This window comes from Ambystoma mexicanum, chromosome 11, assembly GCF_040938575.1.
Source record: "Ambystoma mexicanum isolate Mex_15411 chromosome 11, UKY_AmexF1_1, whole genome shotgun sequence".
NCBI classification, from domain to species: Eukaryota; Metazoa; Chordata; class Amphibia; order Caudata; family Ambystomatidae; genus Ambystoma; species Ambystoma mexicanum.
The window spans coordinates 479,599,315-479,623,726 of record NC_090934.1 but is presented as its reverse complement, the minus strand read 5'-3'; positions in this window follow the sequence as shown (position 1 = coordinate 479,623,726).

The window sequence follows — 24,412 nt, the reverse complement described above, 5'->3', positions numbered from 1 at the left end:
GAAGTCTCAAATGACACCTCAACAGCTCCAGTACATAGGGGCTGTATTAGACACATCCTTGGGAAAGGGCTTGCCTCCCAAGTCGAGGGCTGAAGACATTTTTCAGATGGTTTCCAAATTTCAAAATGCCCAAAATCTCTAGGCCTACGACTTCTTGAGGTTGCTTGGCCTCATGGCATCCTGCATTTTCCTAGTGCCAGAAGCACGCCTGAGGATGAGATCCCTTCAATGGGCTCTAAAGACGCAATGGTCCCAATTCTCAGGACAAATGACGGATCTCCTTCAGATTCCGAACAAGTTTCGGCAGGATCTTCTGTGGTGGACTTGCACGGAGAACATCCTAAAAGGAGAACATTTTTGGCAACCATGGCCGGAGATTGCAGTAGTGACGGACGCCTCACTCCTGGGTTGGGGAGCTCATGCCAACGATCTGACAATCAGTGGTCGTTGGTCTCCATCGGAGTCCAAACTTCACATCAACCTTTTGGAGCGGAGAGCAATCAGACTAGCGCTGAAAGCTTGTCTGCCATCTGTCGGGGGGGAAAAATGTCCTGATAATGACATAGAACACAGTGGCCATGCATTACCTAAACAAAAGAGGTGGTGTAGGGTCACTACCTCTGTGCAGAGAGGCAATGCGGCTCTGGTATTGGGCAATTTAGGAAGGAATCTCCTTATCGGCAGTTCATCTACCCGGAGAGGAGAATATGGCGGCGGATGCTCTGAGCAGGCAGTGTACTGTGTCCCACGAGTGGGAACTGGCTCAGGAAGTCCTCCAGGAGGTCTTCGCCCTTTGGGGAACCCCTCAAGTAGACCTGTTTGCGTCCGGAATCAACCGGAAGTGCGAACGGTATTGCTCAAGGGAATTTCATCCCAGGGACGCGTTAGTGGTGGAGTGTCTTGTCATTCCTCAAGTCATCAGGAAGTTAAGATGGTTCGGAAACCACATGATCCTAATTGCCCCGGATTGGGCCAGGAGAACGTGGTACCCGGACCTTCTAGATATGTCTATCTGTCCTTATTCACGTCTTTCTCAGAGAGAGGACCTTCTCTCACAAAAGGAGGGCCAGGTTCTCCATCCAGAGGTCAGGACTCTCAACCTTCATGCTTGGTATCTAAAAGGCTGAGATACAAGGATGGGGACTTTCCCAATGACGTCATGGAGGTGTTGCTTTTGGCAAGAAGGCCAGCAACAAAATCTTTGTACCGTTGCCGCTGGAAGACGTTTTGCAACTGGTGCATGGAAAAGAATGTTGAGCCTTTTCTGTGTTCTATTCCAGAAGTGTTGTCCTTCCTCTCATCATTGGCACATGGAGGCCTCAATGTTTTTGTTTTAAACAATTTTTATTAATTTTATTTCAACAAACACAAACCAAACTTGCAGTGCATATGCTAACATTTTGAATTTACATCGCTCCGTCCGTGTCCACTGCTTCTCCCGTTCCCTCCCACATGTTCGAGCCTAGTCTCCTTCCTATTCTATTTCTTTGTCTTGCAGTAGGGATTCCTCTCCTGTGGCCTCTGCTGGGTCCCGATCACTTGCCCGGTCTTGCGTGGTCCGAAATAATGTAGCTATTAGACGTTTCCAGGCTATCGGGTTTCCTGCCTCCTGTTCCCCTCCAGAATGACTAGCTTCCTGCCATACTGTGGTTTCAGCTTCTGCCCATTTCTGGAGGTCTTTCCACCATAATTCTATTCTTGGTCTATGGCATGCCTTCCATCCCATAGCGATTCTGCGCTTTACAAGTATGTATGCTAGGTCTTTTAGTTTACTCACATGCTTGAGTTTACATGGTCTGGGAAACCCTCCTATCAGGCATGCCCACGCTGTTTCCACCACTAACTTAATCCCTTTTTTTCTTCTAGCCTATGTGCTACTTCTCCCCAGAAACTCTCAATTACTGGACATGTCCAGAATATGTGCACCATTCCGGCGTTTTCTTCTCCAAATTTGGGGCACGATTGTCGTCCTGTAGTTTTAAATTTGGCTATCCTCCGGGGTGTCATAAGCCCTGTGGTTATATATAATTGTATCTGTTGTAACCTTGCATTCCTTGACACTTTCTTATGGTACCCTTGGGCTCGCTCCCACATCCCATCACTCATTGGGGCACCCACATCCTCCTCCCAGTCCTGTCTCAATTGTACCACTTCTTTCCCCACTTTGGACATCATCAGCTCATATACCCTGGATATCTTGTGTCCTCCTTCTGCTATGTCATATATTGTATCTATGGTGGCGTCCAGTTGCTCTTGTAATACTACTTTGGACCATGTCTTTTTAATTCGCCGCACCACCCTATGATATGTAATATCTTGCCCCGTATGTAACCCCGTTTCCTCCAACATCCCAGCCTTTTATCCTCCCTCCTGCCATATGTCTCCCATTGTTGCTATCCCCACCGGTTCCCAGTGCTTCCTGATCATCATCCTTAGTTGCTTTTCTTTTCCCGACAGTGCAACTAGTGGCACTTGCGGGGAACACGGGGATGGGTTCTCCATTACCCGACAGGCCCTACGCCATATCTCCCATCCTAGTATCATCTTTGGGCGCCCTTCCACATCCGATCTGGGCAGCCACATCATTTCTTTCAAAAAGAATGGGACACAGTCCAGTCGAAACAGCCTGGATTCTGATGTTGGCTCTTCTGAGAGCCATTTTGCTACATATTGTAGCTGGCTTGCTATATAGTAGATTTAATAGTTCGCAGTTTTATACCCCCTCTTTCGTGTGAATTTTGTAGCTGCCAAAGGGCAACTCTGTTCCTGGTCCCATGCCAAAGGAATTCCCTCCTCCACCTCATCTCAGCAAGGAGGAGTAAAGATTGCGCAGGCTGGACCCGAGAAGAGGTCTAAGCTTTTACATTTCTAGGCACTCCAAGCTTGGAGTGGACAATCAACTTTTCATTAGCTACACCGGAAGGAAGTTGGGTCAATCGGTGTCAAAACAAACCCTATCGCGTTGGATTGTGCTTTTGCATTTCAGAATGCTACAGATTGGCGTGCAAAGATCCACCAGAAGGCTTGAGGGCCCATTCAACCAGAGGCATAGCCTCTTCGACAGCCCTTCAAAGAGGTGTTCCCATCAAATCTATTTGTGAAGCGCGACTTGGTCTTTACTGCACACATTTTCTAAATTCTATAATCTGGATGGTTCCCACTCTAAAGAGCTCACTTTTGGTAAAGCAGTGCTGTATTCAGCTATATAATATTAAAAATCTACTCCCTCCACCAAAGAACCTTTACACTGCTTTGGGAGTCTATCAAAGATGAGGAATACGTTGGAGGACACAATCCATTTGAAGAACAAGTTACTTACCAACTGGTAACTATCTTTTGACTGGATGTTCCTCCAACGTATTCCTCATCGCCCTCCCATCCTACCCCTCTGTGGATTTTCCAGTGTTATTACCACTTCAACTCTCGCAAGGCTGACACCTGGCTACCTACACTATCTATACAGCAGAGCAAGAGGGGGGAAAACAGAACTGAGGCCAACAGGCGCTGCGCGTGGTACTTGTATACCCAATGTCACCCTCGACGGAGGCCTTCGAGGGACCTTGACTCGACGACATAGATGCACAGCGCCCTCTGCCAGGAAAAGTTTCCGAAGCAGCCAAAGCTGGACGAATACATCTAAGATGAGGAATGCGTTGGGGGAACATCTAGCCGAAAGAGCGTTACCAGTTGGTAAGTAACTTGTTGAATTTACTGAAACTCTAAAGCACGTTGTTGCTTATTGTCCTGCACTATATGCACTTCGCTGTAAATACTTTGCACATTGTTTTACTTTTTATACTATACCTGACAGTGAAGAACTATGGTTATTGATTTTTGGTGCAAGACGTACGTCGGTCAAACTGGCAACTATGGGTTTCTTAAATGAGCTCGACCTAAAGCAGAATTAGAACTAAATCCTGTTTTTAAAGTCTTTTTCTGATGAACTGTCAGACTGTTTACACTTTGTTGTATATATGCATCTTTTTTTAACACAGATCATTTTTATGTATCTGTTTTAAAATTGAACGATGTCAAAAATGTTTTTTTTTTTCTTAAATTGAAAGGTTGATTCTACAGCCAACCAATAAAAACATGAAATAAAGTAACTTGTTCTTCTAGATTAAGGTCCAGGAAATGGATGGAATCTTGGTTATGTGTCTCAGTAAAGGTTAAGAATCTATTTTGTTCATTTAGCCAAATCATGAAGTCTTAAGATCATCTTTATTTCCATTAAATACCATCAAGAAATCGTCAATGTATCTTGACCACAACTCAATTCTAGGAGACCAGGGATTTGAGGCGCAGTAAATTACTCTCTCCTCAAAATCTGCCACTTACAAGTTGGCCTGACTGGGTGCGAATGTCACACCCATTGCGGTACCTGACGTTTGCTCGAAGGAGTTCTCATGAATTAAATGGTTTTTTGTCAATGCAACTTTGGCTAGTTGCATGATTAGAGTGACCGGTGTGTTAATGGGGGGGAGGATCTGTGCTTCTGAGTACCCTTTCTATCACTTAGAGCGTTGCCATTTGGGGTATCCTGGTGTACAAGGACTCTATATCAAGAGTAACAAGTAACGATAGTTCTCGATTGAAGGGACGATTTTTGATCAGGTGCAAGACAGCAGTAGTATCTCTAAGGTAAGATCTCCTTTTGCAGACCTCTGGTGTGAGGAAGAAATCAACAAATTGAGACCAAGGTTCTAGAATTTACCCTATGCCCGAAATGATCAGTCTCCCTGGTGGGGAGGGGGGGGGGCATTTTACCTTTATGCACTTTAGGTAAGATATAAAAGGCAGGTTTTCGGGGTATTTTAGGATTCAGGAATTCATATTCCTTGTCACTTATGTCCTTCTGTTATTGCTTCCTCCAGAACGGGTATTATGAGTTGGCAAATGCCTTCCATAGCGTCACTCCCTAGTTGTCTATACCTTATGCAGTCTCCCAGGAGGTCGATGACCATCTTTTTATAGTTGTGTCCATCATGACAGTTGCTCCCCCTTTGGCTGCGGGTTTTATGATGATATCGTCATTCTCAGCCAGGAACTGTAATGCCACCTTGTCTCTTCTGGAGAAGTTGTTATAGCCATGTTCTTGGCGCTGTTCCAAGTCTTCCAGTTTTTTTATCAGTGCTTTCTCAAAAGTGATTGACTCAGGGAAGATCCCATTGGGTGGTGGATGGTAAGTAGATTTACCCTTAAGATTGGTTGCACTTTTTTCCTCCATGGTCGTTATGTTACCAAAAAATTGTTTTAGACGGTTCTTCCTGCCAAGTTGTGCTATCTCAATGCGGGTCTGAAAGGGATCATGGGTGGCTGTGGGTATGAATGACGGGCCTTTTTCTAAAAGCCTGTATTAGTCGTGATTGAGCGTGTACTTGGATAGATTCATTACCAAAGACATTGTGGTGGTGGTCTGTATTTCCTGAATGTCTGTGATAAATTATCTCCAAGTCTTAGAGATGTCATATCACTTTGGTCCATCACAGTGGAGGTGCATTCTACCCGCGGCCTTTGCTCCGTGTGACCCGGGGTGATTGGTTCTGCCATTGTGCTTGCCAATGTCCTCTGCCCTTGTTCTTTGTTTTCCCTTGTCCTCTGTGAAAAAAGGGTCGAGTTGATCCCCATTCCTATTAGCATTACTTGTTGCAAAACCCACATTTGTGTTGGTCTGGTTGCTTGTGGACCCATTCATACTCTATGTACTAGGTCCACTACCATCTGAACTGCCACTAGAAAAAGTCAATTTATTTGGTTTTCGGCGATTGGTCTGGGCTAGATTCTTGTTGTAGTGGTTAAATTGTTGTTGTCCACTTGGCATCCCCATATTTTTACTTTGGTCTTCGTAATATGCGACTGTAATATACGTATACACCATTTGAGAGAAAATAGCTAGGTCTTTCTTCAATTTGAGCACCTTTTTATTCAAATTGAATTCTTTGAAATCTTTCATGGACGCGTCGAGATCTTCCAAGCTTTTCTTGTAATTTGCAAGAATGTTTGCTGTTTTTAAGGAATCTTGTTTTTCTTCAATCTCTCTCCTAATCTTCTCGGAGACTACTTCTGCTGTGCTGCTGATCAGGACTAGCCAGTTCCTGGTGCACTTGTTCGCGATGCAGCTCCAGTCCTTTCTGAATTGGACTTGTTCCAGAAAGCACTTCATTGAACGGCCATCACCAGAGAGCAGTGTTGTACTAGAACATTTTGTTATAGGCGAGGACTCAGATGGGGTCGGGGGGGGGACAAATGTTATGGCTGTAATGGTAGAATGTGACAGTTGGAAGGCACCGAGAGATTCCTATCTGGGGATTTCGTGAGTGGAGCCTGGAGAGATCAGTGGTTATTGTAAGTGGCAAAAATTATGTCTCATGACTAAGGGGTTTTACTTTGTAAAAATCCAAGGTGTCTCTCCACTTTGTGTTTGGAGTGATCCCACCCAAAACGCAATTTAGAAATATGCTTTTCCGAATTCAAGCTTTTCTGGTTTGATTTTCAAAAGGAGAATTGCTCTGGTTTAATCCACAAAGTCCCAGGCACATTTCTGCCATCAGACAACAGAGTGTGAATTGACAGTACTGACTGGTAAAGTGGCAGTTTGGGGAGAGTAAAAGAACAGGCTTGGGGACTGTGGCTCAGAAGCAAAACTACCGCCGTTGTGCTTTAATGTTAGTTGAAGAGTGGATTGAGTGTTCACAGATGGTGTGGGTTGAAGAAGAACCCTTAAGCATATTCTTACGTATTTAGTCTTGCCTATGGTGTGTTTGTGCAAACCCTTAAAGCAGTAATTCTGATGGATTTATCACATTTAATCAGAGTATGTAGCATCTCTATACGTTTCCATGAATGTATTGATATAAATTGATCTCCCAATGAATCTGGGATTTTGAGGGTCCATCTATGCTTATCCTGAAATGTTGATCAAACCGTGTGGCCATGGCCATTGAACAGTCACGTTATTAGGTTTCACCCAGGTACCCCCTCCCACACACTGGCTTATGTTTAAATGCGCTCCTCGGGTGAATTGGAATTATATGTGACTCGATTAAATGCTCTTCAGTCCTGTGTTACTGTAGTGACTAAAGCGGGGTTTGCCACGTTTGTGACTGAGGTACTCTGGGTGTCCCACGTTGCTGCAGTCTTGGGGAGTATAGAGAAAAAAATAAGGCTGCATCCTTAGGCACTCTCCAGTGTGTAGTGCCCGCATCATAGAGTGATTGTGGGTGATGTTGATTATGAGCCAGAGTTCCAGGGTGTGTGCGGCCTGCAACCCCAAATTAGTAAATGACAGATGGACAAGGGTGCAGTGCTCTCATTGATTCGGATTAGTAACCTGATGAATTGTGGTTCTTGTGCTTGAATGGATCTGTATATATGATTCAATGCATGATGTGAGTTTGATTTTAAGCATGCACTTCATTTAAATACATGCGCAACTGACATGCAGGTCTTGTAGTCAGTCACCTCTGTGTTGGAGTTTATTTTATTAGTTAGAATTCACCCTTATGTTATGGTTGATGATGAATGTAGGACCACATGTTTTATAAGGTCACTTTTAGTTGTTCCCACTAGCCCTTGATGTACATGGTAGGTGGAGCATGTTTTCATTCGTTTAGGTGACCTGTGGACCTTTGCTCCTTTAATGGTTATTAGCAGGATTCCTGGCGGGTGCTGTCTGGTAATTTAATCATAAAGATAAAAGGTGGTACACTCTTGGAGGCAGTGGCTGAGATTGCATTTTCATGAGACAATTTTGCTGACATATTCTGTATAATGTCAGCCACTAATAGGAGTGTTTACCTCCCTCCAGTGTGTTGGGTGAGTGTCGAAGATTTTGGGAGTCATTTGGCTGAGCACAAAGTCCTGGTGTTCAGTGATTTGGAGAGGCGTGAGCAGCTCCATAAGTGTCAACACATTTGATTTCACTGTTAAACTTGGTTGGAAAGCTGACGAAGGATGACCATGCTCTGTTCTTCAGCACATTTCAATAAAATGTGCAGTGACTGATCTGGTTGTTGCCATGAGCCCCAGGATGCAGCAAGCCCATGTCATGTGACTTCCTGGCAAGTGACATGAGGGTCTGAGGATCCACAGGTGGTAAGCCCGACTTGAGAACAAATAAGAACCACATTGTGAACCGACATAGTACTTAAAAAAAAAAAGAAAATAAATAAATTTTAAAAAAAATCTACTATGAGGAATGGAGATTAGCTTCATGTATTATTAACCCCATTTCTGACACATATACCTACTATATTTTCTGCAGCATGGTGAATACTGCCTAAGTATAACGGCAGAGGCTGTGTAAGAAGTAGAGACAGCGCAGTGTAGTAGTCATGGAGGTTTTGCACAGACTAAATTGTGAGCCTCCGGCAGTGTCCTTTTATTTGTGCGCATCATGAATCACTACAACATCCTGTTCTCAAGGGAGACCGGTTTCAGAATATCGCGCATGTATATTTCCCAGAATTGATTATAATGTAGGGTTAAACCATCAGTAAAATCTGAGGCCATCTCTGATATTTTATTAGGTTAAACATCAAAAGGCTTACACTAGCGTGACTGACAGGTAGAGTATTCATTTTGCACCCCTGTTTAAGCACCATGGCTGTTGAGTAAGCAGCGTTGTAGTTTGTGTTCGATCCTGATGCTGTGCCCTGAAGTGCCATCCGAACATCAGAGGGGTGTATCCAATATCTCAGCCCCTTAACTTTCACTGCTAGTGGGCTGGAATACACCACTTCATAAGGCCCATGGAACCTGAGGGTGTCCACTTTTGGACAAAACTGCAGGCATGTATCCACCCGCCAGGCAACAGAGGTTGCGTTGGGGCGATGACTGCGGATGGGCCCATCATGGTTGCTCCCCTGTGTGGGGAGGCACAATTTGTTTCGTAATGAATCTAATTGCACGAGTGAGCTGAGTCGGAGACTGTATGAATTCCTCCCCCAGGATCGTGGCTGTTTTGTGTGCGTCTGAAGCCCTCCGTACTGGTGACAAGGGCGTTTGCATGCGTCTGCCAGTTACTATTTTGCGGGGGGACAAGTGGTGGTCCTTGCTGGGCTGTATGTGTATTTGGAAAAGGGCTAGAGGTAAACGGTATACCCAATTCTTTTTGAGTGTTACATAGCTTGGAAGTCTACTTTTGAGTAATCTGTTTATTTTCTCCACCACCCAATTTGCTTGTGGGTGGCAAATAGAACACATACTGTGCTTAATCCCTAATAGTGTGGTTATTTCTTTGAACAGCTCATTGGAAAAATGGGTTGCGTTATCTGAGCGTAGGACATCACACACTCCCCATTGGGGAAAGACCTCCATGACAAGGAATTTAGCTGCACACTTTGCTCAGGGCAGGCACATGGGCCAGCTTTGACCCACCGGGAGAATGGGCAGACCACAACACTCAAGTACCGTGCCCCATTACACCTCTTCCCCCATGTCTGCATAGTCAATGTGCAGCTCACGGAAGGGGCCCACTGGGTGAGGTAAGGTCCCTCTCATTGTTCACAGTGTCATGTCAGTGCTGAATACTTGACATGTTATGTATTGCACCACCGTTTTTGTCAAGTGCTCCTGTAAATTGGGAATAAACCAATCCTCCTGGAGTTCCGCTGTGATGTGTTGCTTAGAATTGTGGGATGGGTAATATAATTGTTTGAATGCTGTGTAGAGTAATTAAACAGGCATCACCACCTTACCTGAGGCTTGCTGTCTCCGCAGGAAATCTGTGGGTGACTGAGTGCACCCATGTTTAAGCCACAACTCTTGTTGCTCAGTGGGGGCCCTGCGTTCTAACTGGATAATCTGTGTGATTCGTAGTGCTGTGTATGCCTCTGTATGGTTATCAGGGGTGGGGATGTGGTTATAATGTATTCTGCAGTGCTATTTAGAGGAAGGTACGCTGCCTCCTTGGCTGCCACTTCTGCAGCAGCGTTTCCCAATGATTTTTCATCTGTGCTATGGGTGTGTGCTGCGCACTTTACAATTGCCACAACAGAAGGCTCTGCAAGGGCCGAAATCAATGAATTGAGCAAAGTTGAGTACTGTACAGGTGAGCCATCTGCTCGTCTGAACCCTCTCCTCCTCCAGCGTGACAGACCTACATGTAACGTGGTGGTGACATGCAGAGTCTGAATACATTGTTACGTAGCATCTCCTAGATGCCCGCAAGGCTTCAACGAGTGCTAAGAGGTCAGCTGCATGGGCAGAATAATTACTGGGTAACCTTTTCATAACCAGTGTGTCATATTCCCCTTCTTATTGCACCATTTCTCCACCAACATGGTTTTCACTGGTGTCTTGGTCACTTGGTGCTGGCCTGTGAACGAAGAGTATTTCTCCCTCTTCTAATGCACTGTCTTTTGCCTTAGGGATATCATCACCTTCCCCATTGTAGGATGCACAATCATGCTGTTGCAGATCTTCAGATGTGCATGGTTGTTATGGCCACAGGCACCAGAACACGAAAATCACACCATCTAGTGATGGGGGCAATGCGTCACTTTACTCACTTATGACCCTTTGGGACCTATAAACACAGGGGCCCTGGCTGGACTCAGTCCTGGTGCCTTTAGCGCCAGGCTCATATAGTATGTGAGCAGGAACACTTTATTTCAATGCAGGAGTGCTTTTATTTTACAAGAGCTTTCCAGCAGCTGAAAGCCTTTATTCCAGAGAACATCCTCATGTGCTGACTCATCGGATGTGGCTCCCTAGGCCTGTTCTTCGTGTGCTGACTCATCGGGTGTGGCAGGCAGGCTGAACCTGGTGGGTGTGGCTTCAGAAGCTCAGCTATATAAGCTGCTCCATCCTTAAGGCCGGTGCTTCGCATTGCTGTGCACTCACATGCAACGTGACGCTCACCGCCGCATGGACCAGTTTATTTACCTTTGAAACCAGGCATTCTCCTGCATACTCACCTCCAGGAAACCAGTGCTTCATCGCTTCATCTGCAGACTCATCTCCTGACATCCAGTGATCTTGATCCCGATACCGCAGCACCGCACTCCTCATCCATGAACTCGGATCCTTTGAAGAAGAAGAAAGACCAGGTTAGAACATCCATCCTAGGGCCATGCCACATTTGAACCCCACGCGCCCCCTAGTTAACAACTTACCAGCTACTGTACCACTGCAGCTTTGTTCCTCATTCCCTCCGGCTGTCGCTTGGAGCTCTGCAGCTTCTGCCGGGCCGGCAACATCACCTGCAAGGGAAGAAAGCAAAAGAGCAAACATCAAAAGTGGAACGGACAGCAATACAAGACAACAAACTTTACAATACAACAAAAACAGACTAAAGACAGGCAAACCGGAACACTTACCTGAAGTATAGTGGCTTAGTCGCTGCAGGATTGGACTACCACATTCAAGGGACCAGTGAAGGAACTAAGTCCAGATCATAAAAGTACCCCTTCCAGAAGCAGCAGGACGGAGTGCTCGCCAAAACTAATCAACAGGTGAGCTTTCCAAGGACAGCGCATCCCAGGGGTACCACGGTTTGGGAGAAGGGGTCTGGAAGGAGATAAGGTGCACAAGCTGGAATACTCACGCCCCCTGTTCTCCACACAAGAGCAGTCCCGAGCCGCATCACCTATTACCACCAGTCACTACATAAGCGCAGAGGGCGAAATCGGACCCGAGCAACCTCCCACTAAGGAGGGCTGCAACCGTGCCCCAACGCCTCCGCAGAGACCAGGTGTGCGTAGCAGAGCACGAAGCCTGTTCGAAATCTCTGCTTGGGCATTATGGAAACTTCTGAAACAGACCAGTTGGCCCGATTACTGGGAGAGGTACGGGCTGAAGTTCATGCCTCAAGACAGGAAACCAATGCCCTAAGGAGGGATCTAATTGTGAACCGGTAGCGGACAGATGAACTGGCAAGGCAAATTCTCCAGGCACAGGCAGGCCAGGTCCCACTGGCGGGTTATGCCCCTCCTGCCACGCTTCCACAGCCCACGCCAGTACAGGTGGTTCTTCCAGGGGGGTTCCCCTGGCCCCACCAGAACACTTCACAGGCGATCCGAATAAGTATGCTATCTTTATGAATCAATGGCGCCTACATTTCTTGTGCAGACCTGTGGCATTCTCCAACGATCAAGCGAGAGGGGCATTTGTGCGCTCATATTTGGGAGGCAGTGCAGCGGACTGGTCAATACCCTTGGTAAAACAGGATGATCCTTTGCTTCAAGACTTCAGAGGTTTCCAGCGTGAAATGGAGAAACTATTTGCACGGCATACTCAAGGGCGGGCTCTGGACAATGAACTGTTATCACTACGGCAGGGTAATCGAGACCTACTAACATATATCACTTCCTTCAATCGTCTGATAGCACAAATTGGCCAGACGAGAAAAGAACTATGCTCTTTTATCGAGGCTTGCAAGGGGAACTTAAGGACGTATTAGCCCAAGTAGTAAATCCCCCCAGAAAGATGTGCTGAATAGATCGACCTGACAGTGCAGCTTGATCACAGATTGCAGGATCGGAAGATGGATCAGGCCAAGGCCGAGGGGCGGTCGGTCGGTCTACGTGCGACCCCGTGAGAATCAATCAAAATCACACACGATCAGTCCAAGCCAATGCAAATCGGAGGCTTGAGGAGCCCACTCACCAAGGGAGAAAAGGAAACAGCAACAGCTTTGTTTGTACTGTGGTAACGCAGGTCACTATCTCTGAGAATGCCCAGTGAAACCACCCAGGAAAGCAGTTGAAGCAACTGACAAGGGTGAAGAAGAACATGACTTGGGGAAACTCCAACGCCCGGCAAGCGTAGAGGTCCACTTGTCGAGCGGTGAAAAGGAACCTATACAGACCTCACATCTAGTCCTCCCTGTGCTCCTGGTAAACCACAAGCAACCGTCAAAAATACATGCGTTGGAGGCATACATTGACAGTGGGGCTGTGGGAACTTACATGTACCAAGATCTGGCTACCCGGATAGGCCTTCCTGTCCGACAGAAGCAGGTTTCGGAAAACGTCACAGCAGTTGATGGATCTCCGCTATCATCCAGCCCAGTGAAGCATTACACCGAGAAGTCACGCTTCTTTGTCAGGACGGTCACCAAGAGGACATCACCTTCGATCTCATTGGTGCTTCTCAGTTCCAAATAATATTGGGAATGCCGTGGCTGGAGACCCACAATCCCAGGAATGACTGGCGTAAACGAGTTCTGACCTTTCCCCAAGACTGTGCCGACACCTGTTATAGCAAGGGATTCTCATTAAAAGGTCTTACCAACCCAGGTTTGTCAAAGAAAGAAACCATACTGGGCCTCACCAGTTCACTACCACCTGAATACCTGGATTATCAAGATGTGTTTCGAAAAGAGCAAGCGAACACACTACCTCCGCACAGACCGTATGACTGCCAAATTGATCTAGTACCTGGAGCTCAAGTTCCCTGCAGCCGGATTTACGCCCTAACAGCACAGGAAAACCAGCATCTAAAAACCTACCTCGATCAGTATCTGGCAAATGGCTTCATTCGTCCGTTCAAGTCCACTGCATCCTCGCCCCTCTTTTTTGTGCCTAAAATGGAGGGAAACCTGAGAACTTGCATTGACTACATAGCACTTAACCAGATCAGTGAAAAACTGGTAACCGTTACCACTTATCCCCGAGTTCTTGGATCAAGTCAGAATTGCTCAGATATATACAAAACTAGACTTACAAGTGGTGTACTATCTAGTTAGTCAAAAATGGAGACAAGTGTAAGACGGCCTTTTGCACGAAATATGGCCTTTATGAATATCAGGTTATGTCCTTTGGACTATCTAATGCCCCGGCAGCGTTCCAATTTTTCATGAATGATGTGCTCCGCGAACTGTTGGACGTCTACGCTCTTGTCTATATTGATGAAATTCTTTTCTATTCGACCACCAAGGAGGACCACGTCAACCATGTCCGGGCAGTTGTGGAGAAACTGCGGCAACACTGGCTACATGCCAAATTGGAGATATGCTTCTTTCATGTGACAGAGGTAGAATTCCTCGGCTTTATTCTACACCACGGGCGTATGCATGGGCATGTGCAGAGTAGACGCTATCCTTAACTGGCCCTCACCGACATACATAAAGGTACTCTGGTTTACCAACTTTTATTGCCGGTTCATTCCCGGGTGTTCCCAGATCGTCTACCCAATCACTTCTTTACTACTGAAAAATAAATAATTTAATTGGTCCGCAGAGGCAGAGAAAGCCTTCCAGGAACTAAAACAAGCATTTACCACAGCACCAATTCTACGGCATCCTCCTCCAGAACTACCATACGTGGTGGAAACTGATGCTTCCAACATAGCAATGGGAGCAGTCCTGTCACAACGAGACCCCGAAACAGATTAGTTGCATCCCGTGGCATTCTGGTCTCGCAAGCTTTCAGCCCCTGAATTGAATTATGCAATCGCTGATAAAGAACTGCTAGCAAGTAAGGCAGCATTCAAAGCCTGGAGACATTATCTTCTTGGAGCTGGTCATAAAGTCACTGTCGTCACGGATCATCAAACTCTACAATATCTGAAGACTGCTAAAGCACAATCATAACGCCAAATCCGCTGGGCTCTCTTTGCGGAATTACGACTTTGTCATCAACTAGAGACCCAGAGTATGCAATGGAAAAGCGGACGCCCTGTCTCACATGAGTGAGGGAGAAGAGACATTCACTACACCAGACCCCGTGGCCATCATCCCTGAAGAACAAATCCAAGGCATGATTGTCGCAACCACCACTCTAGACAAGTTAAAATCTGACCTGCAACACTTGATGAGTCCACCAGCGCAACAGGAATGGCTAGGGAAGGGAGACCGGCCTACGATCGTGGACAACCTACCATACTACCAAGGATGATTGTACATCCTGGATAAGAAATTACAGAATCAAATCATTGCAAACTATAATGATTCATTAGTAGAAGGGCATCCGGGAATAGCCAAAACCCAAGCTAAAATAAAGAAAAATTACTGGTGGCCAACTTGGCGAAAGGACATTGTCCAGTTCATCACAACCTGTGGCACCTGTGCACAACTCAAGTCCCAAAAACAAAGTCCTGCAGGTCTGCTACATCCTTTAGAAGTACCCCCAGCACCTTGGCATACCCGATCAGTGGATTTTATTACAAACCTTCCCTCCTGTAACGGATACAATACCATCTTAGTCGTCGTAGATCTATTTTCCAAAATGGCCCGCTTAATTCCCCTGAAAGATCTCCCAACTCCTTCTACTCTGGCTACCGTGTTTTTGGAACAGATTGTATGGCTACATGGGTTCCCATCAATATTGATATCAGGCCGAGGAACTCAGTTTGTGTCTGCATTCTGGAAAAGGTGTTGTAAAATTGCCAAAATCGACCTCCAGTTATCTACAAGCCATCACCCCCAAACTGACGTCCAGAACGAACGGACTACCCACACCCTTGAGCAATACATAAGGTATGCTGCAACAAACTGAGGATACCTGGAAGGACATACTTTGGTTAGCAGAATACGCATATAACAACTCCATTCACACCAGTACAGGACAAAGCCCATTCTACATAGTATACGGTCGACATCCACGGACATTAGTTTTCGACCCACTCGAATCATTAGAAATGCCCGCTGTAACGACCTAACACAAACCATCACCCAGGATTTTAAGGAAGCAGCAGAGCATCTTGCCAGAGCCAAAGAGAAATAAAAGCATTTTGCGGATCGACACCGAAGGGAAGCTCCCAACTACCAAGTCGGCAACAAGGTTTCGTTGGCATCCAACAACATCCCCCTGAAAGGACCACGGGCGTTCCGTCCCAGATATCTGGGACCCTACAATATCAAGGATGTGATCAACCCTGTGGCCATGAAATTAGAATTACCGGTCCACATACGGATCCACCCGGTGTTTCATGTCTACCTCCTAAAACCATTGAGACCAGGTACGCGGATCGATACTCCACTGGATCCCGAAATAGTTGAAAGAGAACCAGAATACGAAGTTAAAAGGATCCTAGACTCTAAGATGGTCCGGTCCAAGTTATACTACCTTATAGACTGGAAAGGTTATGGACCCCAAGATCGGACCTGGGAACCCAGTGAGCATGTCCATGCTCCACAATTAATCGGGCAGTTCCACCACAACCCCACTAAACCACGGCCAGAGGGGGAAACCACCCATGAGAGGGGCCTTGAGGGGGAGTGCTGTCATGGCCACAGGCCCCAGGACACAAAAAGCACACCATCTAGTGATGGGGCAATGGGTCACTTGACTCATTTATGTCCCTTTGGGACCTATAAACACAGGGGCCCTGGCTGGACTCTGGCCTTTGGCGCCAGGCTCATATAGAGATGTGAGCAGGAACACATGATTTCAGTGCAGGAGTGCTTTTATTTTACAGAACTTTCCAGGAGCTGAAAGCCTTTATTTGAGAGAACATCCTCATGTGCTGTCTCAACAGGTGTGGCTCCCTAGGCCTGGTCTTCATGTGCTGACTCATTGGGTGTGGCAGGCAGGCTGATCCTGGTGGGAGTGGCTTCAGAAGCTCAGCTATATAAGCTGCTCCATCCTTAAGGCCAGTGCTTCGCGTTACTGTGCACTCGCGTGCAACGTGATGCTCACTGCCGCTTGGACCAGTTTACTTGCCTTTGAAACCAGGCGTTCTCCTGCATAATCACCCCCAGGAAACCGGTGCTTCATCTGCAGACGCATCTCCTGACATCCAGTGATCTTGATCTCGATGCCGCAGCACCACACTCTGCATCCACGAACTCAGACCCTGTGAAGAAGGAGGCAAGGTTATAACATCCGTCCAAGGGCTGTGCCGCATTTGAATCCTGCGCGCCCCCTAGTTAACAACTTACCAGCTACTGTACCGCTGCAGCTTCGTTCCTCATTCCCTCCGGCTGTCGCCTCGAGCTCTGCAGGTTCTGCCGGGCCAGCAACATCCCCTGCAAGGGAAAAACCGATGAGGAAAGACAAAGGCAAACGGGAACACTTACCTGAAGTATAGTGGCTTAGTCACAGCAGGACTGGACTACCAGGTGCAAGGGACCAGTGAAGGAACTCGGTCCAGATCATACAAGTGCCGCTGCCAGAAGCAGCGGACGGAGTGCTCGCCAAAACTAATCAACGGGTGAGCTTTCAAGGGACAGTGCATCCCACGGGTACCACGGTTTGGGAGAAAGGGTCTGGAAGGGGATCAGGCGCACAAGCTGGCATACTCGCAACCCCTATTCTCCATGCAGGAGCAGTCCCGGGGAACATCACCTATTACCACAATTCACCACATAAGCGCAGAGGGCGAAATCGGACCAGAGCAACCTCACCCTCAGGAGGGCTGCAACCATGCCCCAAAGCCTCCGCAGAAACCAGGTGAGCGTAACCAGTGTGGATGAACATATCAAATCGGCCACGTTCTTTGAAAGAAGTAATGAAGATCTGGACTCCGAAGAAGCACTTCTTCAAAAGAAGATATCAAGATGTGAAAAACAGGAATGGTTGATGAATCGACCAGAGGGAGGAGTATAGAGGAGCAGCTGAATGCCTCTGCAGGAAGTCCCACTCCGCTCCATCCGGTATGTTGGCAATATGAGACTGCACCATGCTTGACACCAGTAGTTGTGACCATACCACGACAAGTGTTTGAGAAAAGGTTTCCACTGAGAAAACAATAACAGATGTATGACCGAAGAGGTGACAATGTAAGGGAGGAACTCCCTGAAGGAATATCAAAAAGGAGAGAAAGAGGAGCTGGTGACATCACGAAAGACTAATGTACCGCCCTGAGAATACGGGCTGAAGAGAATGTATGGACCTTATAGAAACTGACTACGAAGTAAAGAATCGAGTAAACATTCAATATGCGAAAAGAAGATTGCACGTGTGTGGCGCACTGCAGAAAATGCAAGCCATTCAATAATTGTACAGATGCAGTAATGCAAGTAGACTAAGTAACCATAGAAGCTGGCTGTACGTAGTAAAAAGACTGCCGGCAAAGCCGCTATTATATGGAAACTGGACATTCGCGTGCTAAATGAGTAAACTCAAACCCACAGAGAAAGAAGGATTGAGAGCTGTGTCGTAGCTAGAAATTAGTAAAGACCGCGAACCTGGATGGTGAAGCTGTCTGGCCTGATGTCAAAGTTGGAGCAAGCCAAGGCCGGTTATCTGTTCTCAAAGGCAGTGAATGTGAGAAGTTGAATCCTCCCTTGTTAAGAGAAAAGAACACCATGTGTACCAAGTTTATTAGTTTAAAAGACATTTAATGACTATAAAATGGACCAGATTGTGGTGGTCTGTCACGTGAGCCAAGGATGAAAATAGAGATGGCCTTGCAGTCCCAGAACTAAGATAAGTGTGTACCCATACTCCCTTCTATTCCCAGCTATAATACATTGCAAGGCCAAGTTCAAAGACAATTGAAATGGCAGAAGGCATGGGTGATTAGACGGGCTAATTTGATGGGGAGGTAAAGTCATGGCCACCTCCCAGCACCTTGGTATGAGCTTACGTGCTACTAAATTAACTTAATGTTCCAGACATGGCACCAGCGTGCGAACCAATTGTAGAGGGCCATATAACAAAGAGCCTTATAGTTTGAGAGCCAATGATGAGTTGCGTTCTTAATAGTGTTGAAGATGACTTGCACTAGGGGAGGGCATAAGTTCACCTGATAATAGAGAGCCAATCACAACCCGACCCCCTTATAGAAAGTATATTTAGATGTTCCCCTTAGTCCTATCACAATCCCCCATAGGTTTTTCTTATTTGCCACATAGTATGACGTCACTCATGACACATTTTTTGTATAAAAGATTGTTTTTATGTGATTTGCACTGAAAGCTTGAGCGAACGTCCGTTGATGCCTGTTGTAACATCCTGTTTTAGATCATTGATAATAAAACAAATACTTTGCCATCTTCCCGAGTTGGTTTGATTATTTGACATCAGAGTTATTCTGTCTCCCATCCACTGCATGCGTGTTACCAAAAAGGGCTCTTACACTCAATGCAAACACCAAAATCCTCAAAGGACGCCGAGGGAACTTTCACTCCACTGCCTACAAAGGATTTTTTCAAGTCCCTTTCCTCAATTTGAGGATGAGCCATCTTCAGATGAATTGCATCCATTTGGTTTGCAGTATGGGACACAATGTTCCAGAGGCCTTAATTTCAGAAGACTCGAGGATAAAAGACCTACATGAAACTCTGCAAGTGGGTTAGACACTGCCCCAGAAATAGTTTGGCAGACCAGATGCCTCGATCATGCTGATGGATCTTACAGACAACTGATGTCTAGGGTCATAGAATATCTGGGCTGGAGTAGGCCTGCACCACATTTTGAGCAGGACGACCTGACTAATATTTCAGACAAGGGACCCCCGGAGGACCCTATTCTACCATTCCATGTAGCTCTGCAAAAGAGAATTAATGCCAACTGGGAGACGCCGGAGTTAATTCCAGCAATGAACATAAAACTGACAAGCAAGTACTGTGCGTCAAGCAGTGATCCGTACAATCTAACAAATCATCCAACTCCTGAAGGCTTGGTAGTTCAGGCTGCCACTTCTACATCCAGACAACAGGAATATCCAACTACCCCCCCCCCCGACAGAGATGACAAGCATTACGACACTTGGGCTAGAAATGTTTTGGCCCTTAGGAAGTATGGCCCTTAAATCAGCAAATTCCACTTGTGCACTGGCCAAGTTCACTTATGGGATTGCATAGTGATGGCGGCTGAACATATCCCCGAAGGGGAAGAACGAGACTGCTTTTTAAACATTAAGGATGGGAAAGATGCGATGTGCGAATCCCTCCAGACTGGTCTCGACTCTGCGGACAGCATCAGCAGAGCAATGGTGGCAAGCACTGTAACGTGCAGATTTGCCTAGTTGAGAAAATCTGGTTTCGCTCCAGATGTACAATCTAGACTTAACATGCCCTTTGACGGCACACATTTATTTGGCTGCAAGGCTGACGAGAGTTTAGAGCAGCTGTAGACCTCCAAAGCTGCAGCTAAATCCCTTGGCGCAGCTATCGGACAGCCACAAACTCGCCCCAATGGTACAGCTTGGAGGAGCAAGTCCTTTCGCTATTACTCCTCAATTGAAGAGGGAGAGGACTGTTGAATCAAAGAGGTCAGAAAAGATTCCGCTGTGGTGGATGGAGAAGAGGTTTTAAGACCGCCCAAGCAAGAACTACTTTACCATCAGCCATTGTATCAGCCGCCTGAAAACCTCTCTGAGGTCTTAGTCCACATGACCCCAGTGGAAGCCAGACTCTCACAGCATCTGAAATGATGGCGAGGTATTACTTCAGATGCATGGGCATTGGAAAGAGTAACCCAGGGTTACTGCCTTTCCTTCATACAAAGTCCTTTGCATCATCCACCGGGGAACAACTCTTTCAGAGTTCCAGATCCGCTCCTTATGCAGGAAATCTTGACCCTGCTGGAGCAAGGTGCTATATAACCGGTACCTGTAGCAGCGAACAACAAGGGTTGGTACTCCCCTTCCTAATCCCCAAGAAGGACGGAGGATTGAGACCCATCTTTACCTGAACAAGCTCCTCAGGTGTCATGATCTCTGCTTCCAAAAGGTCAGGGTTTTCCCAACTCCCTTGGAAGCAGATCCATAACCCAGGTTCCGAGGGCTAACCAGTCCCAATTGGGACCTTTTGGACCCAGTCCTGGCGCCAGTGGCACCAGGCTCATATATATGCCCAGTCCCAGCGCTGGAAGCGCCGGGCTCATAATGCTTGGGTGGACTTACCTGCAGCAGACCATGCTGCTTACTTGCCTGCCAGTTGAGCCTCTGATCCTCTTCTGTTTGGAACTACTTTTCCTGTTGGGTGGGGCAGGAGCCACTCCCTAGGTTCAGAACACGGAACTCTTCTGGAAAGCAGGAACTCTTTTCTTACCTAGGCGTGGCTGTGGAAGGAGACACCTAAGCACTACAGGAGGCTATTTAAACCACACCCGATGGATGAATCTTGCTTTGCGTTATTCTGCATCCTCTGCAGCAGAACGCTCATCGTGTCTTCTGCATCTGATCCTGGGCCTAAGGAAAAGGGCTTACCATCCTGAATCCAGTCTTCAGCAACACCTATAAAGACAAGAAAGAACAGGTTAGCATTACAGTCTTCAGTGACAGCGCTTCACTTACCTGGTCCATCGGCTGTCGCCAACGCCTCGCGCTGCATTCCGGCATCTGAAAGACAAAGGCTTACCTACTCTTCGTGCGCTCCAGAGGTCTTCGCACTGCATTCCGGCATCTGAAAGACAAAAGCTTACCAACTCTTCGCACGCTCCGGAGGCCTTCGGCGCTGCATCCCGCATCTGAAAGACAAAACAAGGTGCGTTTAAAGACATTGGGGAACTTTAATACTCACGTGCCATTACTCCTTTCCACATCTAACCCAGTGGGTATTCCGGCACCCTGCAGCCTCTCCGAACTTGTACCTGCAAAATAAAAAGACAGAGCGCATCGTGAAGCAGGCAACAAGCGCTTACTTACGTGCTTCCAGGCGCTTCTATTCATCACACGGGCTACATCTTCAACTCACTTCAGCCCGTCATCCGCCATCGCCGGAACCCTGCAAAACAAGAGACATCATTACTAAAGACTTTTAAAGACATTAGAATTACTCGAAACTTACCGTTCGTGCAGTAAACGACGGACAGCAGTCCTCTGAAGTCAAGAGGCCTGCTCCCCTTATCCAGTGAAGAAACTGGTTACAGCACCCTGCCCCGAGGCAGATGGAGAGCACGGCGTTCACTTACCTAAGGTGAGAGCGTTAACCTTTGGGGTTCTACAGGAGAAGAGAAAGGGAAGAAGAGAGAGACATTCAATAACCCAGTTCATTAATCCCATATTTTCTATCTGCAGACATCTTACCCTTCGAGTCAGACATACAGTGCACAGAGGTCCAGCCCAAAGAGCCAGCCGTGTGTTACACATCACCTTTGAAGATACGGTATGCGCCCAGTCAAGACCGGCGCCTCTACGGGAATCAGGTGAGCGTTACATCAGGAAGGACAAGTTCATGATTACCCTTTCTCATATCCTTCAGGCCCTCCAACTTCAGGACTGGATTGTATCATTGAACCTTCAGGATGCCTACTTTCATGTGCCAATCCATCACAAACACAGAAAGTACCTGAGGTTCGCCTTGGCGGTTCTCTGCTTATCAGTTTCGAGTTCTGCCATTCGGGCTGATCTCTGCCCTGAGAGTTTTCACCAAGAGTTAATGGCGGTGGTGGCAGCGAGTCTCGGACGCGGAGGATTCACGTCCAACCCCTACCTGGATGATCGGCTGATCAGGGCATGTTCTCCTGAACAGGCCTTTGAACATCTCGGCTCCACCTCTCGCTCCCATCACAAACTGGGCTTCTTCCTCAACTTCAAGAAGTTCCACATAATGCCATCTCAAAGGCTCTAATTCATTGGGGCTATCCTAGATGCATCCTTGGGAAAGGTCTCTTTACCCGAGGTGAGGGCTCAAGACATTCAGCAGATCGACAACAAATTACAAAATGCCCAATGTCTTCCGGCCTTCGATTTTCTGAGGTTGCTCGGCCCCATGGCATCCTGCATTTTCCTGGTGCCAGAGGCTCGCCGGAGAATGAGATCCCTCCAATGGGCTCTCAGGACTCGATGGTCACAATTTTCAGGCAGGATGACAGACCTCTTTCAGGTTCCAAGCAGAGTAGCACAAGACCTTCTGTGGTGGACCTACCAAGAAAACATTCTGAAGGGAGAACCTTTTTGGGCAACCATGGCCGGAGATAATTGTAGTGACTGACGCCTCACTCACAGGTTGGGGAGCCCACAACAACGATCTGACAATCAGTGGTCATTGGTCTCCATCAGAGTCCAAACTACACATCAATGTTTTGGCGCTGAGGGTGATCGGGTGATCAGGCTAAAGCTGAAGGCCTTACTACCCTCTGTGGGGAGAAAGAATGTCCTCATAATGACAGACAACACAGTGGCCATGTGCTGCCTGACCAAGAGAGGTGTAGGGTCACTACCACTGTGCAGCGAGGCAATGCAACTCTGGTTCTGGGCAATTCAAGAAGGAATCTCCTTATCAGCAGTTCACTTAGCCAGAGAGAACACAGCAGTGGATGCTCTGAGCAGGCAGAGCACAGTCTCCCACGAGTGGGAACTAGCTCAAGAAGTCCTTCAAGAGATCTTCCCCCTTTGGGGAACCCCTCAAGTGGATCTGTTCATGACCGGTGTCAACCAGAAGTGAAAACCATACTGTTCCAGGGAATTACCCCTAAGAGGAGCTCTAGGAGATGTGTTTTTGGTGGACTGAGAGTTTCCACTCCAGTACGCGCTTCCGTAAGAGTTTCCTCCAATCTCATTCCGCAAGTCATCAGAAGGTGGAGAAAGTTCAGGAAATCCGTGTTCCTAATTGCTCCCGATTGGGCCAGGAGGACGTGGTACCCGGACCTTCTGGACATGTCCATCTGCCTCCAATACGTCTGCCACAAAGAGAGAGGACCTACTCTCGCGAGAGTAGGGTCGGGTTCGCCATCCAGCGGTCGAGACACTCAACCTTCGCACATGGTTTCAAAGAGGTTGAGATATACGGATTAGGACCTCCCAGACGATGTAATGGAGATTTTGCTTTTGGCTAGAAGGCCAGCAACAAAGTCCTTGTACCAGTGCCGTTGGAACAAGTTTTGCAGCTTGTGCAGGGATAAGAATGTGGACCCTTTTACAAGCAGTACAACTATGGTGTTATCCTTCTTGTTACACCTGGCTAATCCGGGGCACCAGGTTGGCACAATTAAAGGGTATCTGGTAGCGCTATCTATTTTTAAGTGCTCCTCTGAAGAGGTATCTTTCTTCAAGATTCTGCTAGTTATACAATTCTTGAAAGGATTGACAAATGTTTTTCCTCCGGTCCCGGTTTGGGATCTCAACCTGGTTCTGAAATTCCTAATGTGTGTTCCATTTGAGCCTATCCACTCCTGTCATTTAAGATTGTTAACTTTAAAGACCATTCTTTTAGTGGCTCTTACATCAGACCGTAGGGTGAATGAACTTTAGACTTTGTCCTGCAAGCCTCTTACACAGTTTATTTAAGGAAAGAGTAGCCCTTAAGGTCAAACCTACCTTTCTACCAAACATTGTATACGAGTTTCTTTTAACTCAAAAAATCATTCTATCTTCTTTCTCTATCTCCCACCTCATCCTGGAAAGGAAGAGTAGAGTCTACCCAAAATGTGCACTTAGCTTCTATTTTTCCAGGATATCTAAATTAAGACAAGCCGATTAACTTTTTGTTAAATACACGGACCATAAATTGGGTATGGCGGTTTCTAAACGAACCTTATCTAGGTGGAACAAACTTGCAATCTCTGAATGCTACAGGTTAGCTGGAAAATATCCTCCTGAGGGTCTCGGAGCACATTCGGCCAGGGACATGGCTACT